This window comes from Myodes glareolus, chromosome 3 (genome assembly GCF_982192425.1).
Source record: "Myodes glareolus chromosome 3, mMyoGla1.1, whole genome shotgun sequence".
Taxonomy (NCBI): domain Eukaryota; kingdom Metazoa; phylum Chordata; class Mammalia; order Rodentia; family Cricetidae; genus Myodes; species Myodes glareolus.
Window position 1 is genome coordinate 36,071,423 of NC_142028.1, and position 25,509 is coordinate 36,096,931.

Sequence of the window (25,509 nt, forward strand, 5' to 3'; positions counted from 1 at the left end):
GGCTTGTTGTGATTTGGCTTGATTGAGATTTTTGTGTCGGCAGAGAGCTCGCATTAGGAAAAATTCCTAACACAAGTTTGAGTTCCTAGTCTGCAGCCTTCTTCACGGGATTTGGATCTGCCAGTCCCTACAACAAGAGAGTCTGTCTGTCTGTCTGTCTATCTATCTATCCATCCATCCATCCATCCATCCATCCATCCATCCATTCATCCTATTGTGTCTATCTGTCTGGGGAACCCTAATACACTTACTATGAACAATTCTTTAAGGGGAACAAAATAGATTATTACCTTTTACATCTCTATGCTCACAAATGTTTTAATCTACTAGTAGACAAATAACTATTCAAATGTAAAATATAACTCAAAATGCAGTAGTACAAATTATTCATTCATCCCTTATGTATTTACTAAGTACTACCCATGAGTAAGATGTTTCTGGATGGTAGAAACAGAAAGACAAAGCACAGGCTATCTCTCTGGGAACACAGAATAGTTTGGTGCACAGATAAAACACAGGGTGTGCTCTGGATCATGAGAGGAATTTAATCAAGCATGGGTAAGTGCCCTAGGACAATTTGAGATGCGATGCTTAAGCCCATCCTAAACTTAAATAGGACCGAGGCAGACAAAAGTAAGGGAAAAGAGTAGAACAAGACATTCTGGGACAACAGCCTAGAAATATGAAACAAGGGGACATGAGCAAAGATGCTGTGCATAAAATACAAGGAGGGAAACAATGGAAGACAAAGGCTACAAAGTTAACCAAACAACAGATGGAGATTGCATAAGATTGGAAACGAAGATTTTCTGAAAGAAGTGGAATGTAAGCATGATCTGGAAAGATGCACATGATTTTAATAGGCAAGAACGAGGAGGAAAGGCAGAGAGCAGAGTGCATGGGAGAAGCAGGGGGTGCCGGACTTGAGACCCTAGAGATAAAAACAATGAGACCACAGAGAGCTCTGGATGATGGACGACTCTCAGAATAGAGGTTGGAATCTACTTCCCTCAGGGAGTGGCTAGGGGCCTACGAAAAACAGAAGGCAATGAGGAAATTGCGGTTATAAACACCTACCACCTCCGAGCGCTTGGAAGGTCCCGAAAACACACCTGGCCATGGCATTCAGCTTGTTCTGAAAGACACAGCCAGACTGGCCAAGGGACAGGAAACATCTGTGCCACCTTGACCTGCCTGAATCCGCTCTCTCCCTAGCCTTCTTGGCACCTCAAAAACTGGGAGCAGAACAAAGGCTGAGGCAAGCCCCAGCCTGGGTCCCAGAGAAAACAATAACAAGAGGGGGCCAACCTGATCTTCTACTAGAGAAGGAGAGGTAGACCCTGTCAGATTTCATCAAGGGGAGCACAATAAAAGGCTCATTGTTCCTGCTTCCTCCCCTTGGGAAATGAAGCTCCCAGCAGTACATTGTGGTTAGGAGAGCACTGACCTGGAAAGGAAACCTGGGTTCTGGTCCAGATCCTGCTGCGAGCACAGTGTTTGCACTGGGCACACCACACTGTCTCACTTCTCTATACCTGTTTCCCCGTGTGCGCTGAGAAGGAGTTAACAAGACTCGCGGCTCCTAAGCCACGCTCTGGGGTGGCCGGGAGTACCTCTAACTTGTTTCCACTGTCACTGTCCCATCTTTATACACAGGGCTGTACCTCTGCGGGAACAGCAACAGATGCATTGCTCTAAAGTGTGAAACCGCCTGGACTTTGCAGCATCGGTCACTTGTGACTGCGGTGAGGTCAGCAGACCTGACTACACAGGCGCTCAGACAGAGAGAGTTGGCAGGAGGTAAGGAGAGAAGCAAACCTGGAATTAGACAATGGAGTAGCCACGCCTCCAAAAGGATCCCACAGGCTTTCCCAGCAGGAGTCAGTGAAGTCAGGAGACCTGAAAGGTGACTGCAGAGAGCCAGTGCTGCTGGAAGACAGGGAAAACTGGAGAACCGCTCTAAAATTCTGCCCTTACTTTTATTTCCACTGAAAATAATGAAAAGAAAACAAAAATAATGAAAGTTGCCCGATTGCACCTCAGAGAGAAAATAGAGGTGGGCAAACGGAGGCAGTGAGGTCTTCAAAAACAACTTATTCATTTGTTCAATTGTTAAAAGCTTACTAAGTTTCAGCTAGAGGTCAGATCCCAGGCTAAGTGGGAAGGAAAGGTTGCGGAAAAGAGGAAACACCATCTCTGCCCTTAAGGAACAACATATGTCGGGAACAGACTGATCCAGAAGTAAGGTACCATGAGAGTTCAGAAGACCTCAGTGCCTACAGAGAAGAAAAGGCACCCAGGGAACAGCAGCTGGTTTCAAACAGCTGGAGGAGAAGATAAGCAACTCACATAGACACAGACCAAACCAAAGGGAAGAAAAGACTGTTCCTAGGGCAGAAGACAGGAAACAAACAAATACACTGAAAGAAAACAATGAGGACAGGAACAAAGGTTAGAAAGACAGAAGAGACCGGATGGCTCTGCTTTCTAAGCAAACAGTCCTCAGCTATGGCGGCTGCTAGCACCGACAGTGACTAGTGAGGATGATGGGCTATGAGGCGTACACATGCCTAATTCTAGAGAATTCGCATGAAAAGGGAATGTAAAACATTTCATTAGAAGCCTGACCAGCCCGATGTGGTGGCTGTGTTCTTGTCTTGCTGTGACAGAATACCCGAGGGAAGCAATGTCAGTGAGGATGGGCTGATTTTGGCTCACAGGTCAAGGTAGTCCAGCATGGAAGAAGGAGCTTACAGCAGCCACACAGGTGAATGCTTTGTTCCCTCTCCTTTTTACTCAATCCTGGACCCCCAGTCTATGAAACAGCACCACCCACATTTAGGGTGGGGGTTCCCACCTCAACCAACCCCATCTAGAAGTCCTTCACAGACTTGCCTAGAAGTTGGTTTTCATGGTACTTCTAAAACCTGCCAAGCTGATAACCATCAAAAAAGCAGAAGACTGCAACTCAAGAGACAGAAGCAGGAGGATTGTGAATTTGAGCCCAGTTTGGGGTACCAAAAAGTTTTTTACTAATTAAATGTTAAGAAATACTTTGCAGAGGCAACCGCGGAGTCTGTGTGGGTCTGCATGAGGCCCTCTGCATACAGGCTATGGTCCCTTAACTTGGGTCTTTTGTTGGACTCCTAACAATGGGAGTGGGGGCATCGCTGTCTCTTATCCTGCTCATGGGACCTATTTCCTCTTACCAGGTTGCTTCATCCAGTCTTGATATAAGGATTTGTGCCTAGCCTTATTGCATCTTTTTATACTGAGTTCACTTAATATCACTGGGAGGCCTGCTCTTTCTGAAGAGAAATAGAGGAGCAGGGGATCTGAAGGAGAAGGAAGTGGGAAGGAACAGGAGAAGGAAAGGGAGGGGAGGCTGCAGTTGGGATGTATTATATGAAAGAAGAATAAATAAAAAACTTGGAACATAATGTGTTAAATACAGTGTATTATTAATTTTGCCTGATTTTCTTTTTCTTTTACTGTGGTTACAAGAAAATTTTAAATTTTATGATGGCAATTTGTATTATATTTTTATTGGAGGAATCCTCATTAAATCTTTGTCAACCTCAACAAATGAGACAGCATATGAAATATGAATCCACAAACTGTATGTGGTAGCATATGCCTGTAATTCGAGCACTTGAGAGGTCAATGCAAAAGGATTGTGAATTTGTGGCCAACTTGGGCTATTTTACAAACCCTGCCAAAAAATAAACAAATAAAAAGCCCTGATCTTCCTCACATTCTGCAAAAATACAATTATGTGGGGCCAATAATCCATCCCTCATATTATTAACAGCCTATGGGAAGCAAGGCAGGTGAAAGAGGGATAAAGGACAAGAGGGATCGTTATCCTGAGGCTGAACAATCAACAGCTGCTGAGCACAGCGTGGGAACATCCCACAGGTGGTTCTTCTCGCTGTATCTGCTTCCCCGCACTAAAATGGGACGCTGTCACTTCCCATCTGCTTGCATTTTAATTTGTGTTTTTCAAACCTTCTCATAGTCTCTCATGTGAACCTAGGGACTCAGGCAGGTCAGAAACTTTACAATATCATTACCTTTCTTCTTTTCTCTTTTCTTTATTTTTCTTTCCTTTTTTTTTTTTTTTGTAAGTGAACTAAAGAAAAATAGATTTGCTCACAAATGAGCCTTAGTATCTGATTCTCTAAGAGCAGGTCCATTACTCTGACCATACTGCATGCTACCTCTCCTGCACTTGCTAGAAGCCTAGCCTTGCTGTTTATTTTGCTCCTACTGCACCATCCATCTCCCTAACCAGACCAAGCTCTGTGAATGCACTATACATCATGTTCACCTCGGCAGCCACCATATCAGCTAACATTCTTCATACTGTCAAAGCTCAGAATCAAGGATGTAGCGCAGGAGGACACAGTAAGAAGATACAGGAATTGCAATTTCCAACTGATTCCAGACAATCTAACGTCTGTTTCTAGAAATGCTGCCACAAACCGCAAGGTAGGATGGGCAAAGACAGAAAATACAGTCCCAAGAGAGAAGCCTTGGAGGCTGACAATTTGCAATGCAGCCTCTAGGCAAATGTTTTAACGGGTTACATAATAGACGCTGGCATTGAACTCCTGTCTTCCAGACTCTTCTTGGATTCATTTCCAGAAGCTTTTAAGGATGGTGGGCTGGTACTGAGTAAGCACTCTGCCTCTCTGAGTCTTTCTAAGCAATGAGTGGCAGGATTTTATATGGGCTCAAATCCAGAGTGATGTGAACAGCCATTCCCGTGAAGATTTTAAGAACAGATGTAAACAAGATACTTCTTTTCTAATGATTGTTTCTGGGGCAAACTTAGGGGACAAATCTACCTTGATCAGAGTCTAGCACAAGGCACCTGGCAAAACTGTCACTCAGTAAACACACGCTAAATAACTCTGTAGCCCTCCCTAGGAGAAACTGACAAGTTTTCTCTAGGTAGAACTGGGCCCAATGGCCTTACATTTAAGCTGCTGTGAGTAGGGAGAAATCACAGTGATGATGCCACTTAAATGAGTCTCTCACATATCTACGACAGTGGAGAAAGTCTGGTTTTCTGTATGCTCCTCCCAGTGTGTCTACACAAAATTCCTGGGTAGCACGGACACTAACATGCCCTTTGCTTAGCCCTAAGATTAAATTCCAGTCAAGAATGCTCTAGAACCTAGCCTACAGCAACATTTGCAATCAACAAACCGGAACCCTTTCATGACTGTGGAGGAAAATCACTACTAAATGCCTCTTCCCTTCTTTCTCAACCAAACATGTAGAGCTCACTTTGGCTCCAAGGTCCTGAGACTAGAAAAGTAATGGAGGAATGGTAGCTATGGCCACCACATCTGAGACTGTGACTCTTCCACTTCCAAAGAAAAAAAGGCCATTTGCCACCAGATACCTGCCATTCACAAAATACGGAGAAGCCACAGCACTGTTCTTTCAGATGTTCTTCTCTCCCTCCCTCCCCTTTTCCTCCCTCTCTCTCTCTTTTCTCGCCCTTCTATCTCTCTCCCTTCCTGCCTCCTTTTGTTATGAATTTGGTTGAGGTTGAATTTGAGGTTGAAAGTGGACAAACACAGAATGTGAAGGCCCGAAGACACCTTTTGTTCGAGATGGGATCTCTAAATGCCCTGAAACGCTGCACATAGGGCAGGCTAGGTAGCTGGCAAACTGCCTGTTTGTTTATGTCTTCCATTTTCCCACTGCTGGAATTACAAGTGTGAGCCACCATACCTCTTCCATGGCTTCTTGGGATCCGAATTCAGACCTTCATGCTTGCAAGGCAAGTGTTGACAAGCTGAGCCAGCTCCCTATCCACTTGTTACCTTTCTCCCTTCCTGTCCTCTCCCAACCTTGCTCTGATCACGCTCTCCATTTTCATGAGCAGTCTGAAACTCAGCAACCTCACAAAAAAATCACTAGTTTTAAGTCCAGAGATTTGATTAAGAAAGAGTTTTCATTGCTTTTTCTTAGGAGTTCAACAATATCCACAATTTTTACTGTTTGGAGGCTGTGAGTTCATTATTGCCAGTCTTTGATTTATCTAGGTCGTTTCTCTCAGAAGAGCTGATAGATAGCCCTATGAATCAGCTAACAGGCGCCATCTCTTTTGTGGCTATCATTAACCCTCTGATCCTTATTCAGTGACTCATCTGGAGGTCTAACTCTCTCTGCTGAGAAATACCTTGTTAAATAAGCAGTCATCTAAAAGTGAAGCGAAAACCTAAATTCAAAGAATTCTTTTAAGCTGTTATTGAATGCCTATCTTACAGTTATTGATATTGTACCCAGGAGATGGGTATATACAGCTGAGCAAAGCTCCGCTCTTCGGAAGGCAACAATGACCTAACACCCATGATGCCTACTATGTGCTACTGACTATGTTGAGGGCTAGGGCAAGGCAGTACTACTAAAGTATAATCCCTTAGCCTGATTTAAAATTAGAGGGGGAAAACAAAAACAAAACAAAGACTTCCAGTGAGGACTCTAAGGACTAAGGCAACTATATAAACTGTAATACAATGTCCTTTATACACATTTTCCCAAGAATTGGTTTTTTTTAACAAAGATGTTAGCGTAGGTTACAATAAATAAATAGGTAAATGTGCAAATAAATAAATGAATGAAATAGACAGGATAAATAAAAGGTCAAGGGGATACCTGAAACCTGGAATGTTTCATCTGCTATATGGCTCAAAAATTCATATTATTAACATGCCATTTTCTCGGTGTTTGTTGTAGACAAAGCAGAAAACAGTCCGCAGCTGTGAACGCTGAAACAGTCCTCATGTTCCCACTGAGAGCAGGCCGTGCACTCTTGTCTAAGAAAGGTTGATTGGACTTCCGGACTTAGGTTTAGAAGCTTGCCACTGTCTGTGCAACAGAGCTGCAACGGTGATAGACAGCTGTGAGGACCCCCGCCTCCCGGTTACTCTAAAGAACTGGTCTTGAGGGGGCTAAGGAGATGGCTTAGAAGAGCACTGACTGTCTTCCAGAGGACCCAGGTTTGATTCCCAGCATCCGGATGGTGTCTCCCCAACTGTCTGTGACTCACACATGTGGTGGACTAATACATATGCAGACGAAAGCATCAATACATGCACAATAAATGAGTAAAAACAAAACTTTAGGTTTTAAAAACTGAATTGGTCTTCAAAGGTCAATTTTCTGATAAATTGGATTAAAGTACTCCAGGTTCAAATTCTACCACTGAGCATCAGTTTGACCTTGTACAAATCACTGTGACATTTCTTCTAGAATGTAGAGCTTCTGTCTCTCAAGTGAGGTTTCTTTCTGTAAAAACACCTTTATTCAGATGAAAATTAGATCATTCTTTGGAATGAAAAACAAGAAATCATTTCAAAGCAATAAGACATTTATCCAACAACAGCAATAATCAAGGATTAAAAATAGGGCCGAGAGGCAAGTTTCCTTGGGGCATGCTGTAGAAGAAATATCTTGAGTTACAGCATAGAATCACAGGCTAACAAAGGCTACCTGGGGTAAGAAGTCACCACGCAGCTTGGGCATGCCACATTCATCTTGCCTTCACTAGCCCTATATCCATGTTGTGAAGCTGTGAATACGGTGGCTCAGAGACGATACCCAAAGAGGAACTATCAAGTTTCTAAATTTAGGTTTCTTTTTCCTTAAACATTTTGTTATGGAAAATTTTCAACATCTGTCAAGTTGAGTTGAAGGAACTTTTTGAGTACTTACCAACTAACTGTAACTTAACTTGACTGTACCATTAACATTTAAACACTATACAAAAATTAACTAAAGATGTAACTGACACAGATAAAACTATAAAACTCAAAAGAAACCTTAAATAGGCCATATGTGCTTAGGCATGCACAGTGAGTACAAGAGAGAAAAAAACAGGATTTCACCAAGAGGAAAACTTTGACAGGTCAAAGTAAAAGAACAAGTTATTTGAGAATGGAGAAAAGATTTGCAAATCATGTATCTGGTAATCAGCATCCAGAATTTTAAAAACCCTTCTTAAATAACAACAAAAGGCAATTTAAAAGTGGGCAGAAAGTTTGAATCAACTAATGGATTAATAGGGGCTGGAGAGATGGCTCGGTGGTTTGGAACACTTGCTGCTCTACCAGAGAACCTGAGTTTAGTTCCTAGCACCCACCCAGGTCAAGGCAGCTCACAGCCACCTGTAACTTCAGCTCTAACAGATCGGATGCCCTTTTCTGGCCTATAAAGACCCACATACAAGTGGCATTCACACACATGCACAAACACTAAAAATAAACCTTGTAAACTAAAACTAAAGAAAAATAAACCTTGAAAAAACAGCCTTGTAACTGTGCTATAAACATTTCGAAAGCACAGAATGTTCGCTGCAAGAACAAACATGAACTGAATTAAAACAAATATTAGTAGCCCATGTTACAGTTTAGTTGATGGGGCAATTAAACAATGCTGAATAAGGAAAGGAATTAATCAGATCTGACTACAGAGTTTCTGGGAGTGTCTTCAGAAACAAGGCAGAGCTGATCTGGGAAGTGAGGTGGGTGTGGCAGATACACAATTTGCTGTGTTTTTGGATTTCAAGGAGGGCTGGTACCATCCTAGGCCTAGAGCACACCCTGGAAAGCCTCCTTAACTCTGACCAACCTTGTGCTTTTTACCATTAGCCACTGCTTCTACATGTCCTGGAGGTACTGGCGCGACTCTGGCAGCAGCCACCCAGGGCTCTTCTCTAGCAGTCTCTCCCAGTGTCCTGAGTCGTTTCTGAGCACTTCCTTCCCGGAAGCCTTCCTGACAATGTGATGCTATGACCCAGACTCCAGTTCACTTTGCCTGTCGCTATGTTCCTTCTCCAGTCATGTAATATACGAGGATCCCTAAATTAGAAGTTGCAGTACACCGACTCCTCTGATGTTCTGATATGAGCAGGAGCCAGTGTCCTCAGAGATGAAAAACGGAATGCAGTGATTCCAGAATTCTCAGGCCAGTAGCCAGATCCAGAAGGTAGGATGACAGCAGGAACAAAATATTGATACCAAAAGTAAGTGTAAGGGCTGGATACATGGCTCAGTGGTTAATAGCACTTGTGCTTGCAGAGGACCTGGGTTTGATTCCCAGCACCCACATGGCAGTTCACAACCATCCATAACTTCAGTTCCAGGGGTTCTGACCTTCAAGGGTACAAGGTACACAGACATACATGAAAACACACTAACACACATAACATAAATAAATCTTTAAAATTTGTTATTATTTTGTTTTGTTCTTAGAGAGAGCTGGGATCTCTCTATTATGTAGTTCTGCTTGTACTGGAACTCTCTATGTAGACCAGGTTAGCCCTGAACTCACAGAAATCCACCTGCCTCAATCTCTAGAACACTGGAATTAAAGGACTTTACCACTACACCTAGCTAATTAAAAAAAAAAATAAGTGTAAAGTTTTGAGGTCAAAAGTCTCATCTAACTTAAAGAGCAAGATATTTGAGAGGGGAGGGAGGGAAAGAGAGACTTGAAGTATGAAATAATATGAAAAAATAATGAAAATTTTTTTCTCTCTCAATCATCCCATCCATGGGACTGATATGAAATAAACAATTCTTTAAGTTCACTTAGGATTACCTAAGGACTGGGAGGGGCTCTGGATAAGATGAGATGGTGACAATGATAATGACAACCAGCACTCACCAGGTGTACAGACACCAAGCAAGAATACTCAATATTATAATTAGTGTCATTTTAGTTACTTTTCTAATTCTGTGATAAAACACCATGACCAAGGCAACTAGAAGTGTTTAATTTAGGGCCTTATGTCTTCAGAGGATTAGAGTCCATGATCATGGTGGGAAGCATGGCAGTAAGCAGGCAGACATGGCACTAGAGCACTAGCTCAGAGTGTGCATCTCAACCACAAGCGCTAGGCAGAGACAGCTAACTGGAAATGGCACGGGCATTCAGAATATCAAAGCCCATTCCCAATGACACACCTCTGCCAACAAGGCCACACCTCCTAATCCTTCCCAAACAGTTCCACCTGCTGGGGCCAACCATTCTAATATATGACCCTCTGGAAGCCATTTTCATTCAATCTACCACAAGCATCATCTTTAAAAGAAAAACAGCATTTAAGTCTTATGTAAAACTTAAACTTATCTTATGTGAACCAGCCAATAAATAGTAGGAATCATGATACAAATTTGGAGTCTTTAATCTATGCCTGTTATAAAGAGTCTAGACAGGCAGAGTTCTTTCTTCTTGTGCCTTACTCCAAATTCAGAAGAGCTTTCTGTGTAGACAGCCTTTTTTATTTCCTTACAGAGGCAATAGCTAGGAGGAGAGAGAAGCAAGTTTTGAGATGGGGTGTGTTGGGGAAGGAAGGGAAAACAACAAAGGAGAATCAAAACCTTAAAGAGCACTTAGTAAGTATCAGGAATTTCTACAGATTTCCTTTTTTATATTATAGTAAAAAATGTTTATTGGTTTCCTCCAAAGCAAACTCTAATTGGTCTGACAAATATACCATAGCAATATAAAAATCTGTTGTAGGATTTAGCAGAGTCACTGTATCTGAGTAAACATTAGAATGAACATTAGAAGTTCTTTGACCTTGAAGAATCCTTGTGAAAAACAGTGATTGCTTCCCTGATCTGTAGAATTGTTTTGCTGAAGGGACATTGCAGCCATCCCATGACATTGGCCACAAGAGCCTCAGACACACCTGAGGTTCTTAAATTATTGTGCATTGCAAACAATACATAATAAAAGGCTAAAGTCATGAGAGCATGTGATACTGTCCTTTAGTAAGACATGTAAATTAGATTAAGGACTTTGGTATGAGGAAATACTTTGTGTAACAACCAATAAATATGCCTTTGTACGGCCTTTCTGGATTCAGTCCATCAGAAGAGACTGGATCTTCCTGCTGCCACACAGGCCTTAAAATTTTATCTTGGAGTGCCTTTCTTCAACCATCCTGTGCTACACAGTGTACCCCAACAAAAATCAGTCATATTTTGATTTATGCAATCTTTATAATCTTGGAGAAAGTGATTATTATTTTTTGTTTTAGAGATCAGTTACAAGCCCAGAGACATTAAAGGTCTTGTCTGTGATAACAAATTTCACCATCAGACACTAGTAGAATGAAAATGCAGCTTTTCTCAGTCTATGCTTTTGGTTGCTGTGTTTTCTGCCTATCTCTTGCCTCACACCTCTCTGTACCCCACGCTCCTGATCACGCTCCTTCCCCAAGTCCAGCCACTTACATTTCCTGTAAGATACTTCCATAGAAAGACTTCTGATATTTCCCAGTTGGATGAAGCAAAAATGAAAGATTTCAATATATAATAAAACAAGCATTTAGAAATAGAGTACAGGCTGTCAGTGACATTCTGAGCTTAATCTCTACGATCACATTTTTTTTTCACATATCTCAGTTTCTTGAAGGGTCTAGAAATAAGAATTAGAATACAGAAATATAGGTACCAGAAATTAGAATGTAGAAAGAAAGACATATAAAGTTGTAAACCTAAACAAACTACCAACAGTTTTCTTAGCAGTTTAAGGATCAATTATCCAAGGTGGGTTATTTTTTCAGGTGCTTTAGGATCTATTAACAGCAGTGGGTTATGTTGTATAACAACTGGCTGCTCTGTTTACAAGACTGAAGCATCCCTCTGCAAACTGAGAGTTAGCCTAAGATAACACCCCGGCCACTAGTGATTAACAATGGATGTGAGCTGAGTTAACTTTTAAATGATGGGATGTACCTGACTTTTTGGTTGAGCATCTTCCATACCCTTTCCTGCTATGCAAAACTTGCAGTATCAGGGGACGTGCAGAGTTTTGGTAAACACTACCAGGGAGTGCGGGGGGAGGGGGTGGGGGGGGTGGGGGGTGGGGGGCGGGGAATGGACTAAATACAAACACTAGTTTAACTGGGAAACTCTATAAATGGAAATTGTAAAAATACGGCAATTTGTATCGGAGTTTTACCTCAAGATTGTAAAAATTTCTTTGTTCATGCCTAATGTTTATTTCTTCTTGCTATAAAAAGGGGAGTTCAGAAACCGTCCTTTGCCACAACCTTACAAGTCCATCTCTGGCTGTGGTCTCAGCTAGCTGATAAGCTTTTTGTGCCCCATGGACATTTTTTTTTTAATTTAAAAAATATTTTTTTCCTGGAATAAAGTTTGCTTCTTGTTTACTAGACTTCAGTAGTCTGTCCCCATCTCTGTGTGCCCCCATGGACCCAACATTTCTATTTCCTCCATCTCTGTCTTTTAAGTAGACAAATGAGAAATTCTGAGAAAACTGGCTCTTAAATTGATTGTATCTTAAACAAACAAGCCAACAAGAAAGTCTCAATTACTAAATATTTAGAACCTCACTTATAATACTCATTCCTATAAGTATAACTATTAGAAAGATGGATGATTAGTATCAGATGCCTTTTTAAATAAATACATTATTTTTTGATTATGAGTGATGTCCCTGTCTGCATATCTACAAACCACATGTATGCAGTACCTGCAGTTGCCAGAAGCAGCACTGGATCCCCTAGAATAGGAGATCCTTCTCCTATTCCCACTTCCAAACTGTAACTCAGCCAGAACTAAAGGCATGGCCATCTTTGAGGGGAGTGAGTTCTTTTCTCAGTTGTGTTAAGTGAACTATAGTAAAATTGAAAGACAATATATCTTGATTATTCTTAACCAAACTCTGCCACTAACATATCTTGGGCAAGCCTCTTCAGACCTCTGGGGTCTCAGAGTCTCCAGGTGCACAGGAGTGCAGCCAGATGATGAGTGGTGACTGTACTACTTACGATAAAAACACAGGATGCTCCCTGAGTTGAAGCTTCCTTACATTTGAAGTCCTTCCCAAACTGTGTTCAATGGTTTGTTGAGTATCCACAGTAAGGATTCTATAGTCAAATTGCTTTCAGAAATGCTGAACTACAGAGATGATGAGTAAAAGACATTACTTCCCCTTACATGGCCTCCTTTCACAGTGCCATAGTCCAGAAACCCCACATGAGTCATCTCAAATGGGAATAGCCTCTCTGGATGACCACTCACAACTGAACTAAGTAGAGAATTACATTACCCGGCCTGATTACAGGGACATCATTATACTGACAAGCTCTCTGTTAGATATCTGCTAATCTACTTTTTCAGCAGATTGTCAATAAGGGTGGAGAAAATGTCATTATACTGCAACAACATCCATTACCGAAAACTGCAGGTTTAATAAACTGTAGGAAGGAAAACATTCAAACAGGAAGAAAAACATTTAGCATCAGATAATCCCAGAATAATGGCATTTCAATCCCAAAGATAAATTTATTTTAGAAGCTAATGTCCATATCTGTTTGGAAGGGGGCACTAAGAAATAGTTAATACTTCTGATGTCTAACTTCAAGTATTTTTTTCCTTTAAATAAGAGGCTTCTATGAGATACATGGAGTCAAAACATGCAAAGCCTATGTTTATGACAGAGGATGCTTGACTGGCTGACTTGTATTTGAAATAGTCACACAGGATATTAAAATGTAATTAAAATGTAAATCTAAATGATTATCTTACCTAATTATCTTCTCTAATCTAATACACACCTCACTAGGTAATAATGGTAGGGCCAAGAACTGAATTCAATATTCATCACCTATTAAAGTTCACCTTTCTTTGCCAGAAAAAGGTATAGGAGACATGTATGTGGATAAACAGCAGAATTTTGTTTTTAAGCAGCAATAAAAACACTAGAAGATCTTATCATCCGAACTATGCCACTCTACTAAAATTAGAAATTGTATATGGAATTGTGTAGTTTTTAAACATGTCATTCTATAGAAGTATTAGAATATTGGCACAACCCTGAATTACATAATGAATAATTATTCATTTTTTAATTTGCTTCCTTAAACATTTGCCAAAATCAAACACAAAGACCATCATTCTCATATGTAACTCCAACATTAATTTTAGTTGCTGAAAATGTAGGTATTTACTTACTAACTGAAATATTGTGTGAGCCATTAGCTTGCCTCAAAACCCATAGGTATAAAAAAAGAAAACCAAACAAAAAAACCCCAAAAACAAAAAAAAAAATGAGTTGAAACAGAAATAAAGATGTGGCAGGCAGAATTTTCAAACGGTTGCAGGTGTCCTATTCTTACTCTAGGTTATCAAATGTGATGGGTTTTATACCCATGAACGGGCTATTACATGACAAAGTCAGTGGTAACACAGGATCGGAGTCAGGGAGGCCTACCATAATCAACACACTCTTTAAAAGAGAAGCTTTTACTTAGAAAATTCGGAAACAACCTTCCTCAAGACCCAGTAATATCACTTTTGGGTATATATCCAAAGGATGCTCAATCGTGCCACAAGGACATGTGCTCAACTATGTTCATAGCAGCATTGTTTGTCATAGCCAGAACCTGGAAACAACCTAAATGCACCTCAACTGAAGAATGGATAAGGAAAATGTGGAACATTTACATAATGGAGTACTACAAAACATAAAAAAAAAAATAATGACATCTTGAATTTTGCAGGAAAATGGATGGAGCTAGAAAACATTATTTTGAGAGAGATGACCCAGACCTGGAAAGACAATTATCACATGTACTCATTCATAAGTGGTTTTTAAACATAAAGCAAAGAAAACCAGCCTGCAAACCACAATCCCAGAGAACTTAGACAACAATGAGGACCCTAAGAGAGACTTACATAGATCTAATCTACATGGGAAGTAGAAAGTAGAAAAAGACAAGATCTCCTGAGTAAATTGGAAGCATGGGGACCTTGGGGGAAGGTTGAAGAGGGGAGGGGAGAGGCAGGGAGGGGAACAGAGAAAAATGTGGCGCTCAATAAAAATCAATTTAAAAAGAGAAGCTTTTATTTTCTGGGGAGAAGAAAGACTCAGAGATCTGAAGCATAAGGCAATAAATATAAGATGGAAATGATCACATGTGAAGAAATGTAGGTGGCCTCCAGATGCCGACGTGGTTGCTGGTTAATCTCAGTCTACAACCACAAGAAATGAATTCTGCCAATAAGAATGCGCTTAGAAAACAGATTTTCCTAGCACCTCCAGAAAAAAAACCTCAGCCAGCTGACATCTCAGTTTTGACTTGGTGTGACTGTAGACACAAAACCTACATGCATTATGTCTGACTACAGACCTGCAGAGCTGTGAACTAGTAAATAGGTGTCATGCAGCAAAAGGCCTGCATGAACCATGCCCACATTGGAAACCTCAGAAACTGCGGCACTTTATCACGCACACCAAGGTGGCTAGGTTGGTCTGGGATGGGTTAGGGACTCCTTAAAAGTCATGCCAGAAGTTTTCTAGGAGTACAAGGGAACTCTAATGGTCTCCCAAAAATCTTAGGAGAGGTAACTTTCTAATGCAGCTATATAAATTATGCAGCAAAGGACTTCTACATTACAGTTTGTGTTTATTTTTGTTTTTCCTAGATAACAGGAAATTACATTCCTGTTCTCAGGTTATATTTTCCCCCTTCATTTTCCTAGACTTCTAGAGACAAACACCTCTGGAAGGCAGATCTTCACTTGTTGCTCATAGCCTTCTTATCTATCACTGAAATAATTGCTAGTTGTCCTTCGTTCCGAACACTGTTGTATAAATAAAAGGTTGTAGCAACTCAGGAAGTAGCAGTTACTCAGGCGACATAGAGGAAGTATATTAGGAAAAAAATATTTGGAAAATTTTTCTTCAGCTTTTTGGACAATTTAGGGTCAGTACCAATGGATGGATTTTGCCACACAATGCCAAAATCCTTATTTCTCTTGCAAACAGCAGGCAAACTCCTAGTCTAATGCAGCAGCCACTGCTTGAGCTGGCCTTTTCAGGTTAAACTGAATAGCCAAAACCAGATTGCTCAGACAATTCAATTATGTTGTCAGAGACACAAGCAGTTCCTTCTCAACGTGTGGCAGTGTCTGGAAATGGGGCAAAACAGAAGCATTTCAAAGCGATGATCACGGCTTCAGAAAGCCATCGCCTGCACTGTGCTCATCACTGCCTAGTAAGACTCAGAACTAAGAAACACTTTCAAAGGAGAATCAGGCTCCTGCTTAGCTACAACATCACCATCTTTCTCATTTGAGTTTGGTTATTTTGCTTTGAAAGGTGTTTCACATGTCCTTAAAAAGAATTGTGTTCCCTAGAAGTTCCCTAGAAGAGAAGGGGATTCATTTTTGTCCTTCTTCAGTTTGGTAGCAGAGAAATGTTGACCTCAAAAATGAATTTTGAGATTCCTTTAAGAATTTTTTTGGTTTTTTTGGAATCACTGAAGAAGAATCGCTAATTCTTTAAATGTTTAGTAGATCTCAGCAGTGGAGCCATCTGGTCCTGGGCGTTTTTTGTTTTCTGTTTTTTGTTTTTTTAACAGAAGGCTATTGCTGACAAATTCAATCTTATTATAGCTTATCAACCTGTTGAGGTTTTCTATTTCTTCATGACTCAGTTTTGACAGAGCATATGTGTCCAGTAATTCATCCATTTCTTCCAGGTTATCAAATTTGTTGGTGTAGAGTTTTTCATAATTTCTAAAAATCCTTTGTATTTCTGGAGTGTCAACAATAATGTCTCCTTATTCGTTTATTTCACTTATTTGTAGGAAGTTTCTCTTAATTTAAGCCAAGACTTGCATTTTTTCCCCTTTGAGGAGCCAATTCTTTTTATTATTTGTCTTTTTTAGTCTGCATTTAATCTATATCACTCTACTATTTACTGTTTCTTTCCTTTTGCTGTTTTCATATTTTTAACTTCTTAAGATGCACCGATTAGTTGAAATCCTTCTATTTTCTTAATGTAGTATTGACTACCACAATGTACTCTTTGTACTGCTTTAGAATTGCATAGAGTTAAGGAGACAATGTTTTAATTTTCATCATCATTGTTGGTAGTGATTGTTGTTGATTTCCAGTTTTACAGCACTGTGATTAGAAACGATGTTTGGTTTGAATTCTGTCTTAAAAACGTTTAGACTTGGGACTGGAGAGATGGCTCAGTGGTTAAGAGAATTTACTGTTTTGGATTCCAGTACCCTTGCCAGGTAGTTCACAACCACCTGTGACTACAGATTCAGGGAATCTGATGCATCTGGCCTCCAAAGGTACCTTCACTCATAGGCACATACCCATTTACTGACACATACACATAACTAAAAAAAAATACAAGTACATTTTTCTAAAAGTTAGATGTTTGTGGCCTTTCACATGAGCTATCCTTTTCTTTTTGCATGTGTATGTATTTGGTGTGCATGCATGTACATATGCTGCTCACATGTGTATGGGTGCAAACATATATGTGTGTATGAAATGTGTGTGAGAGAGAAATCATGTGTGCATGTGAATGTGGAGGCCAGAAGTTGACATCAGGTTTCTTCCTCAGTTACTCTTCATTTTATTTATTGAGGCAGGGTTGGTTTCTTGCTGAACACAAAGTCACCACTTTCATGTAGTCTAACTAGCCAGCTTGCCCTATAGATTCTCCCTTCCTCTCTCCCTCCTCCTTCTCCTCCCTCAAATGCAGAAGGCCAACACAACTGCCCAACTTTTATGTAGGTTCTGTGTTTATGTGAGAGCTCCAGTCCTCACATTCGATTGGCATTTATCTAGTAAGCCATCCCTCCAGTCTCCATCCTCTCCTTTTGAATGATTAAATACATACATACATATATATGTATTTAATATATATTCTTAGCATAGAGTCTTTATTTTTTCCCAATATTTTGAATGTGTCAGCTCATTGACTTGTGCCGCTATAGCTTCTGATGAGAAGTAGGCTGTTAATCTCTCTAAGACTCTCCTGTATATGGTGAGTCATTCTTTTTCTTTTCCACTCTTTATGCTTGACATTCAATGAGTTGATTATGTGTCTAAACTATTTTAGGCTAACCTACATTAGTGGTTCTCAACCTGTGGGCTGGGATTCCTTTGGGGTTTAACAACCCTTTCACAGGGGTCATCTAAGATCATCAGAAAACACAAATATTTACATTACAATTCATAAAAGAAGCAAAATTATAGTCATTAAGTAGATGAAGACAATTTTAAGGAACTATATTAAAGGGTTGCAGCATTTGGAAGGCTGAGAAACACTGTCCTACATGAGCCTTGTGACGTTTCATGCTGTGTAAGTTCATGTATTTTATTAACTTTGGAAGTATTATCATTTATTCAAACATCCTTCATCCCTTTTCTCCCAGCGTCTCCCACTGGGACACTTGTTTGTGTTTTACAGGTACTGGAGGCTCCATGTAGCTCTGCTTTTATTTATTTTGACCCCACATTATATAATCTCAATTAACCAGTCTTAAGGTCTACTGATTTCTTTTGCTTGCTTAACTCTGTTTCAGTTATTGTACCTTAAGATTGTAGATTTTATACTTTAAATATACACATGTATTATAGGTATCTATATTTAATAACTATATAGTTATATATGGCAAGCACATGCACACACACACACATATATATACTTTCTATATTTTCATTGATATTCTTTATTTAAGGGGAAATAACTCTCATATTTTGCTTTATTTGTTCAGTTACTAGGACATATTTTAAATAACTGGTTTAAGTCACAAACAACAGAAGCTGATGATCACAAACCTTACGGTACCATCTAGGAGCAGAAGCTTTGTAACTAACAGAATAAATGAGAATCCATGTGCTTTCAACTTTGAGGAAAATGTCACTTGGAATCAGACTACTGAAAATGTTCTTCTGTAGCTCTGGACTGGTCTCAGACACCTGGGTGCTCTTCTGAGCCACCCCCTGGCCTGCTGTGGGATTATGAAAACAGCCAACAAGAGCCACGTAACTGCAGTTTTAACTCATCCATGCCTGTTAAAATCCATTGGTTTCATTTCCTCTCTTATGGAGAAATAGTTATAGAACAGTATGTGTGAAAATAGGAAGAATAGAGAAGAACCTATTTTTGAGTCTAGCTGAAAATTGATGGTGACCTGGGGTAGAGAGAATAGAAGAACAAAAATAGCAGTATAAAAGATTTGGTTCTTGTAAAACTAGATGAAAGGAACCAGACAGGGTAAAAAAAAGTGACCTCAAAGTTCTATCATGGCTGGATGGATGGTGACAGAGTACATTAAGATGGGAAAAGGTGTCACTGTCTCAGTTTCCTTCTGTTGCTGTAAATTCCTGACAAAAATGACTTAGGGAAGAAAAAGTGTATTTGACTTAAAATTCCAGGTTACAATTCCTTACTGCAAGGAAGTAAGGTGGCAGGAATTTGAAACAGCCTGTCATATTGCATCCACAGTCAAGGGCAGGGTCATGAGAGTGTGATGGCCCGGCTGGTAAAGGCATTTGCCGCCAAGCCTGATGATCTGAGTTCAATCCCTGGGACTCACATAGTGGAAGGAAAGAATAAGTCCCACTATCTGTCCTCTGACCTGCACACACACATATACATACTGTAGCCCGTGTGTATACTAGATAGGTAGGTAAGTAGATAGGTAGGTAGGTAGTAGGTAGGTAGATAGATAGATGATAGATAGATAGATAGATAGATAGATAGATAGATAGATAGATAGATAGATGATAGATAGATAGATAGATAGATAGATAGATAGATAGATAGATAGATATTTCTAAAAACAGAAAGCAACGAATCAATACAGGCATGTTAGTACTCAGTTTGTCCTAGGGAATTGTGTCATCCACAGTGGGCAGGTCTTCTATCAATCAATGCCATCAAAGCAAACAATATCTTACTAAAATTCTCAGAGATCTTCTCAGGTGACTCTAGATTGTGTCAAGTTGACAACTAAAGCCAACTAGCACAATTTCTGTCTTCATTTCTTTTCTGTTGTCATCAGAAAATATTCTGATGAAAGCCCCTTAATGGGGGAAGGGTAACAGTTTATCATTGTGGGACAGTTAAGATGCAGGAACATGAAACAGCCAGCCACATTACATCCATAGTCAAAATCTGAGAGCAACAAATTCATGCATGAGCAATAGTGCTCAGCTTGCTTCTTCCACCCTTACACAATCCAGGACCCTCTACGCAGAGAATGATGCATAGGAAGCAAGTCTTCCTACCTCAATTTCCATATTCAAGACAACCTCCCACAGACATATCCACAGGCCAGTTTGCACTAGACATTCTTAACTGAGACTCCCTTCCTAGGTGAATCCAGACTGTGTTAGGCTGACAATTCAAACTAAACATTATAGGTAGGGATGGGACGAATTTGAAGGAAGAAAAGTTTAGGAGATGTGTATATGAGAAATATAAGTGAAGCCTCTACTTCTGGGGAGAGGGCTGAAACAGGAGGAGAATCACAAGTTCTAGCCCTGTCTGAGCTACCATGTAAATTCAAGGCCAGCCTCGGCAACTTAGAATGTCTCTATAAAACAGAAAAGGGGGATTTGGCATGTAGTTCAAAGATCTACTGTTTGTCTTGCACGGACGAGGTCCTGAGCTCCATTCCTAGAACTACACCAGAAAAAAATGAGGAGATAGACAGAGGGGAAAAAAGAGAAAAAGGATATAAGAAGAAAAGGTCATGCAGATAAAAGAAATTCAAAAGACAAGTCCTAATGGAAAGAAACTTAGAACTAAATAAAATCAAAATGGTAAGAAATCTGTGGCAATCATAGAGATTACTTGAGAAAAGCCTTTATGAAGAAAAAGAAACAGGACTCATATCTGGACCCAGAGGAATTTCAAATGATTAGGTAGAGAGCAATTAACTAGGGAAGGGTATTAAAAGTGAGCCCCCATCAAGGCAGTGAAAAGGAAGGACGGGATGCTTAACTGTGCTGAATGCTGCTGAGAGAACATGTTTGGTGAGTCTGGTACCAGACTCATATAGATGGAGGCGATGATCCTTTACAAAGCTGCATTAGTGCTGTAGGAATGAGAAAAGACTGTTTTTGCCTTTCATAGGCAAACAAGTCTACTTAAAGTCTACTTAACGAAACAAACCTGGGACTAGAGGGATGGTTCAGCGGTTAAAACCACTGGCTGCTCTTCTAGAAGTCTTGAGTTCAATTCCCAGCAACCACACGGTGGCTCACAACCATCTGTATTAGGGTCTGATATCCTCTTCTGGCATGCAGGTATACAAGCAGAACACTCATATATAAAATATAAATAAATAAATAAAGTTTTAAAGGAAGAAACTAAACAGACAGCTGGATAGTCAACGCTTGAAAGTTTGTGGCCAACCTGGTTTCCATAAGAAACTAAGGTCAGCATGGTTTAATAGCAAGACCCTGCTCTAAAACAACAAATAATGTACACACAAAAAATGAGATAATCATGCCAAGGCTGAGAAGTAAGAATTAAATTTCATGGCAGGTTCCTCTTAGAATTTTAGAGAAAGAGGAAAAAGTGGTTATGGACAGACATGGACTTTTGAAAAGGACTAGTTAGAACAGTTATGATCATCAGAAAAATAGACAGTGTGGAAAACAAAACTGTGTTCAAAGTCAATGATGAAAGCAAGCCGATTTCAATAGAAAGTGTTTAGTTTTCTCACATCCAAGCACCCTTATTACTTAGTTTCCTTGTTATAGCTGAAGGTCCTAAAAGAACAGAGGAAAATTCAGCCCATTACCAAGATCAAATGTTCTTTAATGATGCTCTACCTTCCCAGGAAAGGGAACTAAGCACACTGACCCACAGGTATCAAAAATAACTCAGATGCCATAGTGTGCTTTGAAACTATCCAGTTGTCAAAATGGGTCTAGTGACATCAAATCATCTTTTCCTATCTCACATTCTCAGCTGCAGCTGTTAAGGCTGAAAATGAGACCATTCCCATGTCCAGAGTTTCCTTTGATTAAAATCCCACAGGAAGCACGAATACCAATAGGCCACCGAGTCTAGAGCTTAAGAGAAAGCGTTAGTCCCCAGAAGTTGGCTTTCATGTCAAAGAGTACTGCTATACCATTGCCCCCAAAGGTCAGTGGAGTCTGGACAACAACACAGAAGAATACCTGAGCTGAAAAAAAAAATACCCTCAGAATCAAGTTGGTGTTAACTTGATTCTGTAGTAGTTAACTACTACTTCAGTAGTAGTTAACTGACTACTGAAGACACAGAGAGCAAAAGAAAGGAAGTGATCATTTCAGGACCAAAGAGATCCTAAAAGACCGGAAAGGTCATAAGGATGGCTAACAGACCTTGGAAAGGAAGAATCTCATCATACCTGAGAATCTCATCATACTCATCATTTCCTGATGGTCAGGAAAATGGGAAAAGGTTTATAGAGCTACTTTCAGGTCACTAACATTCTTAGGTACCATGATCTTTAGGGAAACTTAAAGAATTATTCCAAGCTGGGTGTAGTGGCACTGGGTGTAGTAACACTGGGGAGGCAGAGGCCAGTGTAAGCAGAGATTTGCCGTTTGTTTCTTGGCTGCCCAGACCCGAATAATCACACAGAAACTATATTAATTACAACACTGTTTGGCTGATGACTAAGGTGTATTTCTACCTAGCTCTTAACATCTTAAATTAAACCATTTCTATTCATCTGTAACTCACCATGAGGCTGTGCCCTACCAGTAAATTCCAAAGTCTTATTCCTTTGTCAGCTACATGGTATCTCCCTGACTCCACCTTCCTTCTCCCTGCATTCAGTTTAGTTTTCCCACCTATTTCTAGTCTGCCCTATCATAGGCCGAAATAGCTTCTTTATTTACTTCCTAAGTCAATCTATTTCAGCTTCTAACAGCATTTTAGAAAGATCTTCATAACACCACACTTGCAGAAAAGAGTTAGCAAGCATGAGATTGCTAACCCTTAGCAAGGCTGGCTTACAAGGCTGGCCTTGACTGGCAAGTACTAACTTAAGATTTCAAGAGGGTTGAGGCCATTCTCAAAATTCACAAGGGTGGTTTACTATGACTATGTTTACACAACATGGCTTATGCTGAACATGTGCTTTACTTTCTGAGGGTCTGAAATGTTAGTGTACATGAGATAGAAAACATCCACATGACTAGACACAGCAAAAACTGGCACACTGAGTCTCTAATGGGCTTCCCTGGCATATAACATTTCAAGCTCATATCTTCACTTGCTTTTGGGAATAAGTGACTCCTGGAAGCTTGCATGTGGTTTTCTCTATACCTTGTCCATGTGCCTCTTTTTTTTTTTGTCTCTGTTTTTGAATCCCTTCACTGTCATGAATTCAGTTCTGGTGTCCATATGCTGAGGCCTGATGTCCACCTGAGTTATCAAACCTGGGGTGGTTGTAAGGATGTACAGTGAATCAAACTCAGTCTTCATTAGTCTCTGCCCTCAGGCCTTTAAACTCTAACCTTTTGAAACTCAGACACAGTTTTGTTAACTACAAAATTTGGGCTCAGGAACTGTGTAATAATTTTTTTGATCATACACACACACAACTCATAATGTTCTAAGTAAGTTAATGACTTTGGTGTTGGACGGCTTTCACAGCTATCACTGGCCACGTGGCCCAGAGACCACCAGTTGAACACGCTGCAGATTTAGAGCGAATGCTGAAGCCAATGAAAAGCCAATATGCACAGGTAGGAAGAACAGTGTAAACAACACAGGAAAGCTCTCAAAAAAAAGTAATACTTGAGGTGGACCTTGGAAAGAATGACACAGACAAGTAGGAAAGAAATTATAAGTAAATCCATTTAGAGACTCGAGATGAAATTGGAACATAGACAAAGACTAGGCATAGTGAAAAAGAGACAAACATGGTAGAGGAAGGATGGACTGATTAGATAGCTACTGAGAAAAAATATTTTTGGGATTCTTATTGTCTGATTTTCAATCACAGTTAGAAAAACATAAGCTGAACAACTGAATCATAGCAGAGAGACAGAGAACATCGCCTCTGAGTCTGATACGAGACTGATGGACTGAACAGCCTGTTGAGAACTCTTAGAAGATGTACGATTAACATTAACACAGAAAATACAAGGAGACTAAAAGCTCAACCGTCTAAAATTAACAACCTAATAATAATATGCACTAAAATAAGGAATGCTAAACAGCAAATCCTTTCAGCCACCTTTTATCGGAGAGATGCAAGATATCTGAAAACAATGGTTCATCCCTCCTGAAACCAACAAAAGGAGCTATTACATAGGCCATGTTTCAGAGCAGCTCCTCCCGCGACTTCACATTATAGACCCACTTGCATTGTATCTGAGAAGACAACTGTATTTGCATACAAAAGGGCAGACTTCTCCTTTTCCCATTTAGCTATTTATTTATTTGGGGGAGGGGCACACCATGGCACAAAGAGTTGAGAGAACAGTCTGGGAGTCTGCTCTCTCCTTCCCTTCTGTGAGTTGTAGGGATTGAAGACAAGTTGTCAGGCTTGGTAATAAGAATGTTAGTCAGCTGAGGTATAGCCCAGGTTTGTGAGGGGTGGGGGTTGTTTGTTTTAACAAATGTTTATTCTTATATGCATATGTAACTCAGTTTCCAAGTTTTCTTCCTCTGAGATTTCCTAGTTGCTTTTAGCTCATTGTATGTGTGTGTCCCCACTCCTATCCTCTACCACTGCATTTTGTTTTCTTTTAGATAGCTGGCCTGGAACTTAATATGTAGACCAGGCTGGTTAATTCACAGAGATCTACCTACTTCTGCTCCCTAAATACTGGAATAAAGGTGTGTGTCATTGTGCCTGAATCCTTCTGTACCTCCTTCTGTGTCTACTGGGAAGCCTTGTCTTCCTCAGGCAGCTCATTAATCTATTTCTTGCTGTTTTATTAGGTGGACAGGGTGCCTGTCATGCCTTCCTGGGACCCTGTTCTTCAGCCTTCAAATCCCCACCTTCCAGACAGATGCTGGGAACCAAACCTACACGGTAAGCTGGTATCTCACCACTGAGGTACATTCTCAGGCCTCAGATTCTTAAAATCTTCCACCACCCCTGGAACCATGAGTCACTTGAAAGATCTTATGCAAGGCTGAGATGAAATCTACTGCCAGACTTAAATTACTCTTACATGAATTTTCCTAGCAATGTATCTACCTTAATTGGGTTACTAGTATGAAGTTCAGTGCTAATTATATCTACTAACCTAACTAGCTCTGGAGACTAGATTAGGGAGGAGACACCATGGCCACTGTCTCCTGTTTGCAAACTGCGCTGAATAGTAAAACAGTGTGGAAAAACTCAGGAAGGGAGCTGCAGTTCTTCCTCCAAACACTTCTCCCTCTGCCACGTTCTATCCCATCAGCTAGCAGCTGGCTCAGAATTTCTTCATCATTCTTTCCTCCTCGATCTCACCATCTACAGCGATACAATTTCCAAGCTAGAGGTTAACTTGGAAAAACCACTGTCTCATTTTACCCATCACTACAGGGGCATTTGACGTGCAGTCTTAGCATGCCTGGGCTGTAAGAGGCACACTCATGTCCAGGAGCTGTGTAATGGGAGCTCAAGAGCTTTACAAAGACACAGGCTTGTGTTCAAAACATACAGTCATGTGATACTGGACAAGT

General features: G+C 40.3%; 1 protein-coding gene and 1 pseudogene across 1 annotated transcript in view; one reads left to right on the top strand and one right to left on the bottom strand.

The window, feature by feature from the left end:
- Syn2 (synapsin II) overlaps positions 1 to 25,509 on the bottom strand; it is a 153,460-nt gene that overhangs the window by 65,922 nt on the left and 62,029 nt on the right. The window lies entirely within an intron of this gene.
- The window catches only part of LOC146895241 (interferon-induced transmembrane protein 2 pseudogene), a 64,237-nt pseudogene continuing 39,282 nt past the window's right edge, over positions 555 to 25,509 (top strand).